This window comes from Peromyscus eremicus, chromosome 3 (assembly GCF_949786415.1).
Source record: "Peromyscus eremicus chromosome 3, PerEre_H2_v1, whole genome shotgun sequence".
In the NCBI taxonomy this organism is placed as follows: Eukaryota; Metazoa; Chordata; class Mammalia; order Rodentia; family Cricetidae; genus Peromyscus; species Peromyscus eremicus.
In genome coordinates, this window is record NC_081418.1 from 51063789 (window position 1) to 51071375 (window position 7587).

Below are 7587 nucleotides of genomic sequence, written 5' to 3' on the forward strand. Positions count from 1 at the left end.
CTGTCACATCTGCTTCCAACATTTATGATAAAGTCTCCATGTTAAAAAAAAAAAAAAAGCAAGCTGCCTTAATTGTGGGGCAAGAAAAATGTCTTAACCAGTGGCTAGTTATGAGATCAGTCATGGGACCTTGGGTAATCTCAAATGGAAATCAGATATGTGGACCAAGAATACTGCAGTTTTATCTGTGTCTGCTGACAGTCAGAGTGCCCTTTATAACCAACTGTCCTTGGAGCTGCATATAGGTTGTTCACACTGTATCAAAAACTAAGGCGCTGGTGTATTTGCCCATCTGTGTACTAGTGAAGGGTCTGCATGCTCCAACTACCTTTACTTCACTATAGTATCGTTTTCATTGTGGCTTTGGCCTCCATTCATAAGCTTTCTAGAGGATCCTGCAGAAGCCAGGCAGTGGTGGTGCACGCCTTTAATCCCAGCACTTGGGAGGCAGAGCCTAGTGGATCTCTGTGAGTTTGAGACCAGCCTGGTCTACAGAGCGAGACCCAGACTGGCTCCAAAGCTACACAGAGAAACCCTGTCTCAAAAAACAGACAAACAACAAAAACAAAATTACAATGCAGAATATACTGCACTGTTCCCCTTGTCTTTGGAATGGCTCACTCCTTGGAATCTTTGCTTGCTTTGTTAAGTAAACTGCTAAACTGTGTGTCTCCACTGAATTTTTCCGTGAAAAGACAAGAACTGAGAGACCCCCTCCCATATAAAAGGCATGTCTCCTCCCTCAGTAGTTATCTAAACCTCTCATTGACAACAGAAACACTGTAAGTATTTCACTCCTTGCAAAATCTCCTCTCAATAGAGCCACATTTTAGAGGGATCACCGTACAGCACTTATTGGAGGCTTGATAGTTCCATTGTGAAATGAGTACTTATTTTCTGAGCATTAATCAAGGCCTTACATAAATACACTAAAGTGGATTTTGGAATTAAGGCAAGTCAGCAGTGAGTTCTATATCTAGAGGGTATTCAGTTGACATTGTCTTCACTCCTATAGAATTTATGTTTGCCAATTTTAATACGTTATCAACCCATGCTATCGTAAGCAATCTTATAAACATTTATAGTGAGGCTATTAAAATCCTATGCATAACTACAGTCACCTACCCCACAGTGTCCTGGGCAGTAGCAGTCCTTGGGGAAATTTCACATTGTGCTTTCTGTTCTTTGTAGATTTGGGTTGTTTTTAACCAATGCCCTCTTAAATTTTATAAACGAGAAGACTTCTAGTGTGTCTCTGTGTTGCTGTGATGAAACACTGACCGAAAACTACTTGGGGTGCAAAGTTTATTTGGCTTGCCACTTACAGTCCATCATCCAGGGAGACCAAATCAGGGACTCAGGGTGGGAACTGAAGCAGAGATCCTGGAGGAACACTGCTCACTGGCTTGCTCCCCTGGCTTGCTCAGCCGGCTTTCTTCTACAACCCAGGACCACCTGCCCAGGAATGACACAAGCCTACAGGGGGCTTGGCCCTTTCCCATCAATTATTAATCAAGAAAACGTCCCATAGACATCCCCAGACCAATCTGCTAGAGGCAATTACTCAATTAAAATGACCTCTTCCTGGGTAACTCTAGTTTATGTTAAGTTGATTAAAAACTTACCGGTAAAAACTCCTTTTTGTATTGGCTGTTAGCTTTAAAGCCAAATTTGTAATTGACTCAGGGCATGAAATATTCTAAGTGTATCCTCACTATATATGAGGAGTTGGTTCCAGAACATGTCATGGACATCACAATCTATGGGTGCTCAACTCATAGATTGATATTTGCATATAATATACGCACAGCTTATAATATACTTTAAATTATTTCTAGATTAGTTATGATATCTCATACAATGTAAAAGATATGTGAATAGTTGTTATACTATATTGGTAAGGGAATATTGACAAGAAAAAAGTCTGTCCACATTTACTACAGATATGAGTATTCCCTCCCCCACCCGCCCTTAAACGTTATTATCTATGATTAAGTGAGTCTATGGATGGAAAACCCATGAACATGGAGGGCCTGTTGTAGTCATATAAAGCTCACTGTTGTTTCTACTTTGTATGTCTTTTTAAAAATCATTTTAACTGATTTGCTGTATTTTAAAAATATTTGTTTTTGCATGGGCAGGCTTTTGGGAGCTTGGTTCCTGTGGTGTGACACCTTGCACAGCCTTGGTGCAGTGGGGAGGGGCTTGGACTTGCCTTGGTTCAGTGTGCTGGTCTCTGCTATCTCCCCATGGGAGACCTTGATTTGGGGGATGTGGGGATGTAGTGTGGCTGGGGAGGGAAGACTGGAGGGTGGGAGGAGGGAGGAGGGGGGATCTGTGGGAGGTATGTAGAGTGAGTAGAAAATTTCTTAATAAAGAAAAATGAAAAAAATATTTGTTTTTAATTGTGTGTGTATCTGTGTACGTGTCTGTGTAGCTATGTTCACATGAGGGCAGGTAACAGTGGAGGCCAGTAGGTTTTATGGAGCCCCATAAAACCTGGGGCTGAAGTTACAGGTGGCTGTGAGCCACCTGACATGGGAGCTGGGAACTGAATTTGAGTCCTCTCCAAGAGTAATGTGTGTTCACATTCCAATATAGGGTAGTGCAAATAGGGATTGTTTGACTTCCTTTCCTATTTGTAGATATTTTATTTTCTTTTATTTATTTTTGGTTTTTTGAGACAGGGTTTCTCTGTGTAGCTTTGCGCCTTTTTCTGGATCTCGCTCTGTAGACCAGGCTGGCCTCGAACTCACCAAGATCCACCTGCCTCTGCCTCCAGAGTGCTGGGATTAAAGGCGTGCGCCACCACCGCCCGGCTTGTAGATATTTTATTATTTTTCATGACTTACTTCTCTAGTTAAGACCCAGAACACTGTATTGAATGAGTGATCAGAGTGGACACTCTTGTCCGGTTCCTGATTTTTAGAGGGAATGTTTTGAGTTGTTCTTCCATTTAGTATAATGTTGGCATACATTTGTCATACATAGTCTTTTTTTATGTTGAGGTATGCTTTTTCTCTTGCTACTTTCTTCAGGGCTTTTATTATGAAAAGATATTGAACTTTGACAAAGGCCTATTCTGCATGTATTGTGATTGTGTGACTGCTGATCCTACCTCAATCTCTAGGGTGTTGGAACTACAGACTTAAACCTCCATATCCCACTATAGCAGTTTTATTTATAGAGCCCAGACTAAGACACAGCTCAAAGTCCATCAGTGTGTAAATAGATAAGAGCATTGTGGTACCTCTATACAATGGAATTCTACTAAGTAACAAAAGAGAACAAATTGTGAATACTTGTGTGCTGGATAGTTTTATGTCTACTTGACACAAGTTAAAGTCATCAGAGGAGGGAGCCTCAATTAAGAAAATGCTTCCATAATATCTGTCTGTAGGCAAATCTGTAGGGCATTTTCTTAATTAGTGATTGATGGGGAAGGGCCCAGCCTATTGTGGGTGGTGCCACCCCTGGGCACATGGTCCTGGGTTCTATAAGAAAGCAGGCTGAGCAAGCCATGGGAACAAGCCAGTAAGCAGCACCCCTCCATGGCCTGTGCATCAGCTCCTGCATTAAGGTTCCTGCCCTGCTTGAGTTCCTGTCTTGGCTTCCTTCAAGACAGACTACTGCTGTAGAATATTATTTTAAGGTATGTTACTTTTGTTTATGTTGCGTTTGTTTAACTCTGTAAAGCTGTGTTACTGTGCCTGTTTAAAACACCCGGTGGTCTAATAAAAGAGCTGAATGGCCAATAGCGAGGCAGAAGAAAGGATAGGCAGGTCTGTCTGGCAGGCAGAGAGAATATATAGGAGAAATCTGGGAAAAAAAGAAGCAGCAGCCAGAGGAGGAGGAGGACTCCGGGGGCGGCCACCCAGCTACACAGCAAGCCATGGAGTAAGAGATGGATTTACAGAAATAAGAGAATAGGAAAATCCCAGAGGCAAAAGGTAGATGGGATAATTTAAAGAAAGCTGGCAAGAAACAAGCCAAGCTAAGGCTGGGCATTCATAATTAAGAATAAGCCTCTGCATGTGATTTATTTGGGAGCTGGGTAGCAGCCCCCCAAAAGAGTAAAAGACAACAAACAACAGACTACAATATGGAAATATAAGCCAAATAATCCCTTTCCTCCTGTCTTAGGGTTTCTATTGCTGTGAAGAGGCACATGACCATAGCAACTCTTATCATTTAATTGGGGTTGGCTTACAGTTTCAGAGGTTTAGTCCATTATCATCATGGCAGGAAATGGTGGTGTGCAGGCAGACATGGTACTGGAGGAGCTGAGAGTACTATATTTTGACCTGCAGGCAACAAGAAGTGAACTGAACTAGGCATAGCTTGAGCATAGGAGCCCACAAAGCCCACCTCACAGTGACATACTTCCTTCAACAAGGCCATACTTAGTAATAGTGCCATTCCCTATGAGCTTATGGGGGTTAATTACATTCAAACTACCACACCTCCCAACTTGTTTTTTGGTCATAGTGTTTCATCGCAACAATAGAAACCCTGTCTAGGACAACATATAAATATGTCGATGAGTCTCAGAAGCATTGTGCTAAGTAATATGTAAGAACAATAGGCTACGTGCTATTAGTCCATTTAGGTGGCATTGTGGAGGTGTTTCACTGGGATTGGAAACTACAGGACAGATGACCATAGAGGGGCGCTAGTGATAAGGAAGAGCGATTGGCCACAGAGGGACGTGAGGGACGTCTGGATGTGCTTTTCCACTATACTAGTGGTTACACAACTGTACTTGTTTGCTAACACTCATCAAACTGTATATGTAGAAAAGGCTGAATCTTGTGGTATGTAAATGATAACTCAGAAAACCGGCTTTAAAATGAGAGGTGTTCTTTTTATAGCTTGTCAAATGAATGCTTCCTCTACTTCTTCCTCTTTAAAATTTAGATTTTGCTGTGCAGATATGAATACAGAAGAGATGAAGCTCCATTCCTCCTACTTTCTCTCTCACCCTCCGTCTTCTCAGAGATGGTGATCATCTGAGGTTGGTGTGTATTATTTCTGTGTGTGTGTTTGTCCTTTTGGACATCTGTATGCGCCACAAACAGGATACAAACAGCCATACCTTTCATTTCCAAAGCACACAGTTGTGAATTTTCTGTATATATCTTTTGCATCTTGCTTTAATCACTTGAAATTGTGTTTTTGAGAGTCACATATCTTAATATATACATATATAATTAATCTATTTTAATTTATGTAGAGTATTCCACTATATGAATATATTATGGTTATTTAACATTTTGCACCCAGGGAATGCTCATCTCTATGGGTTTTTTTTTTTCATCATCAGTAACATTCAGTGAACATCCTTCTGCAAGCTGTCTTTTAGCACATATATACACATCTCTTCAGGTGAGGCACCTGAAGTGTCATCTTTGTGTTTACAGACTTTCAAGTCGTCTTCCATAATTGCATTGATTATATCCCACCATCAGTGTATCATTAGATACATATAGCAGACTTGTTAAATGTTGGGAAGCAATACCTAGTATGCATATTTTAGATTACAAGTAGTAACATTATAGCTCTTTTCAGTGTGTGTGTGTGTGTGTGTGTGTGTGTGTGTGTGTGTGTGTGTGATGTCAACCTCAGGTGTTATTCCTCAGGTGCTGTCCACCTTGCTTGTTGAGACAGGATGTCTCACTGGCCTGGAATTCATCAATGAGGTGAGGCCAGAGAGCCAGCGAGCTCCAGGGATACACATGTATGGTGGTTTGAATAAGAATGACCCCCCACAGGCTCATATATATGAATGCTTAGTCATCAGGGAGTTGGACTATTTGAAAAGGACTAGAAGAGTACAAGGTGTGGCCTTGTGGGAGGAAGTGTGTTACTGGGGGTGGGCTTTAAGGTTTCAAAGGCCATGCCAGGCCCAGTCTCTCTGTCTCTGTGTCTTACAGATGAGGATGTAGAACTCTCAGCCATTTCTCCAGCACCCTGTCTGCTTCATGCCATCAGGCTCCTCACCATGAGGATAATGGACTAAACCTCTGAAACTGTAAGCAAACCTCCAATTTCTTATAAAAGAAATTAAATGCTTTGTTTTCTAAGAGTTGCCTTGGCCATAGTGTCTCTTCACAGCAACAGAACACTGGCTGAGACACTGGGTCTCTGCCTCCCCAGCACTGGGAACACAAGCGTGCCCCACCACACCTGCCTGTTTTACTCACGTTCTGGGGTCAGACTCATGTCCTTATGCTTTTACAGTCAGTACTTTACTGACTGACTGTCTCTCCATCCCCAAGATTATGTGTCTTTAGTTTCATTATCCCCCAACCCTCCTTACCCATCCTTGTTATTCTGATAAATAACATCACTGTTATCTAGATGTTCACACCAGAAATTCATATAGCATCCTTGAACCCCCAGCTCTCTTCTCCCATATTTACCTTCCAAGTCCCCTAGCCTTTAATTCTTGTCCACAGCATCACATTGACCTACTATCTAGTCTCCGCCCATCCGTAGACTCTCCTCATTGTTGCAGAGATCCTTTCTGAAGTACAGATCTGTGTCCTTCCCTCAACCTTTGCTAATGGCTTCCCACACTTCAGAGACTCATCACTGCAGGTCCCTCTACAAGCTGCCTGTATGGTGTATGTGAGCATGTGTGTACACAAGTGTATATATACATGTTTGTGTATGTGGCCTCACATTGTGTGTATACCCGTGGAGGTGAGAGGCTGAAGTTGGTGTCCTCCTTGGTCATCTCCACCTTACCTTTGAGAAAGTCTCTCTCGCCTTTAATCCCAGCACTCAGGAGGCAGAGCCATGAGGATCTTTGTGAGTTCAAGGCCAGCCTGGTCAACAGAGTGAGATCCAGGACAGGCACTAAAAACTACATAGAAAAACCCTGTCTCAAAAAACAAAAAACAAAAACAAAAACAAGAGAGAGAGAGAGAGAGAGAGAGAGAGAGAGAGAGAGAGAGAGAGAGAGAGAAAGTCTTTCACTGAACTGTGCGCTCAGGGATTCAGCTAAACTGTCTGGCCAGTGAGCTTTCAGTGACCCACTGGTCCCTGCCTCTCCAGACCTGGGACTACAGGCTTGTACTGTGGTCCCTGGGTTTTTATGTGGGTCCTGGGAACTGAAACTCAGGTCCTTATGCTTGTACAACAAGCACTTCACCTGTCCCAGGCCCCTCTAGCTACTTCAGATACTAGAGACATGCTCCTTATTGCTGGTCTCTGGTCCTTTCTCTTCATTAGGCTCCTAGGATGATTGACATATCATAGATTCTCTCCAGGCACTTGCTTCCTGGTGGTATTTTCACCTTCCCTTTGTTAAGATACCACTACCAATTTAATTACCTCATCTCCTCTCTGTAACTCCTGGCTGTTTCTGCTCACAGGACTTCTAGAAGCTCCCATCTTCATCTATATATCAACACCATTGTCACTATCAGTGTTGAAACCTGTAGTGGGTAGCTGTTCTAGCTATGACCTTGAAGCACCGCCCCTAGAGAGGCAGCAAGTAACTGCTACACCTGCCTATGACCTGTACATGCCCCTGGGGTGTGGCTGCTCGGGACCCTTAAGACCTGGGATGCACAGCTCTCT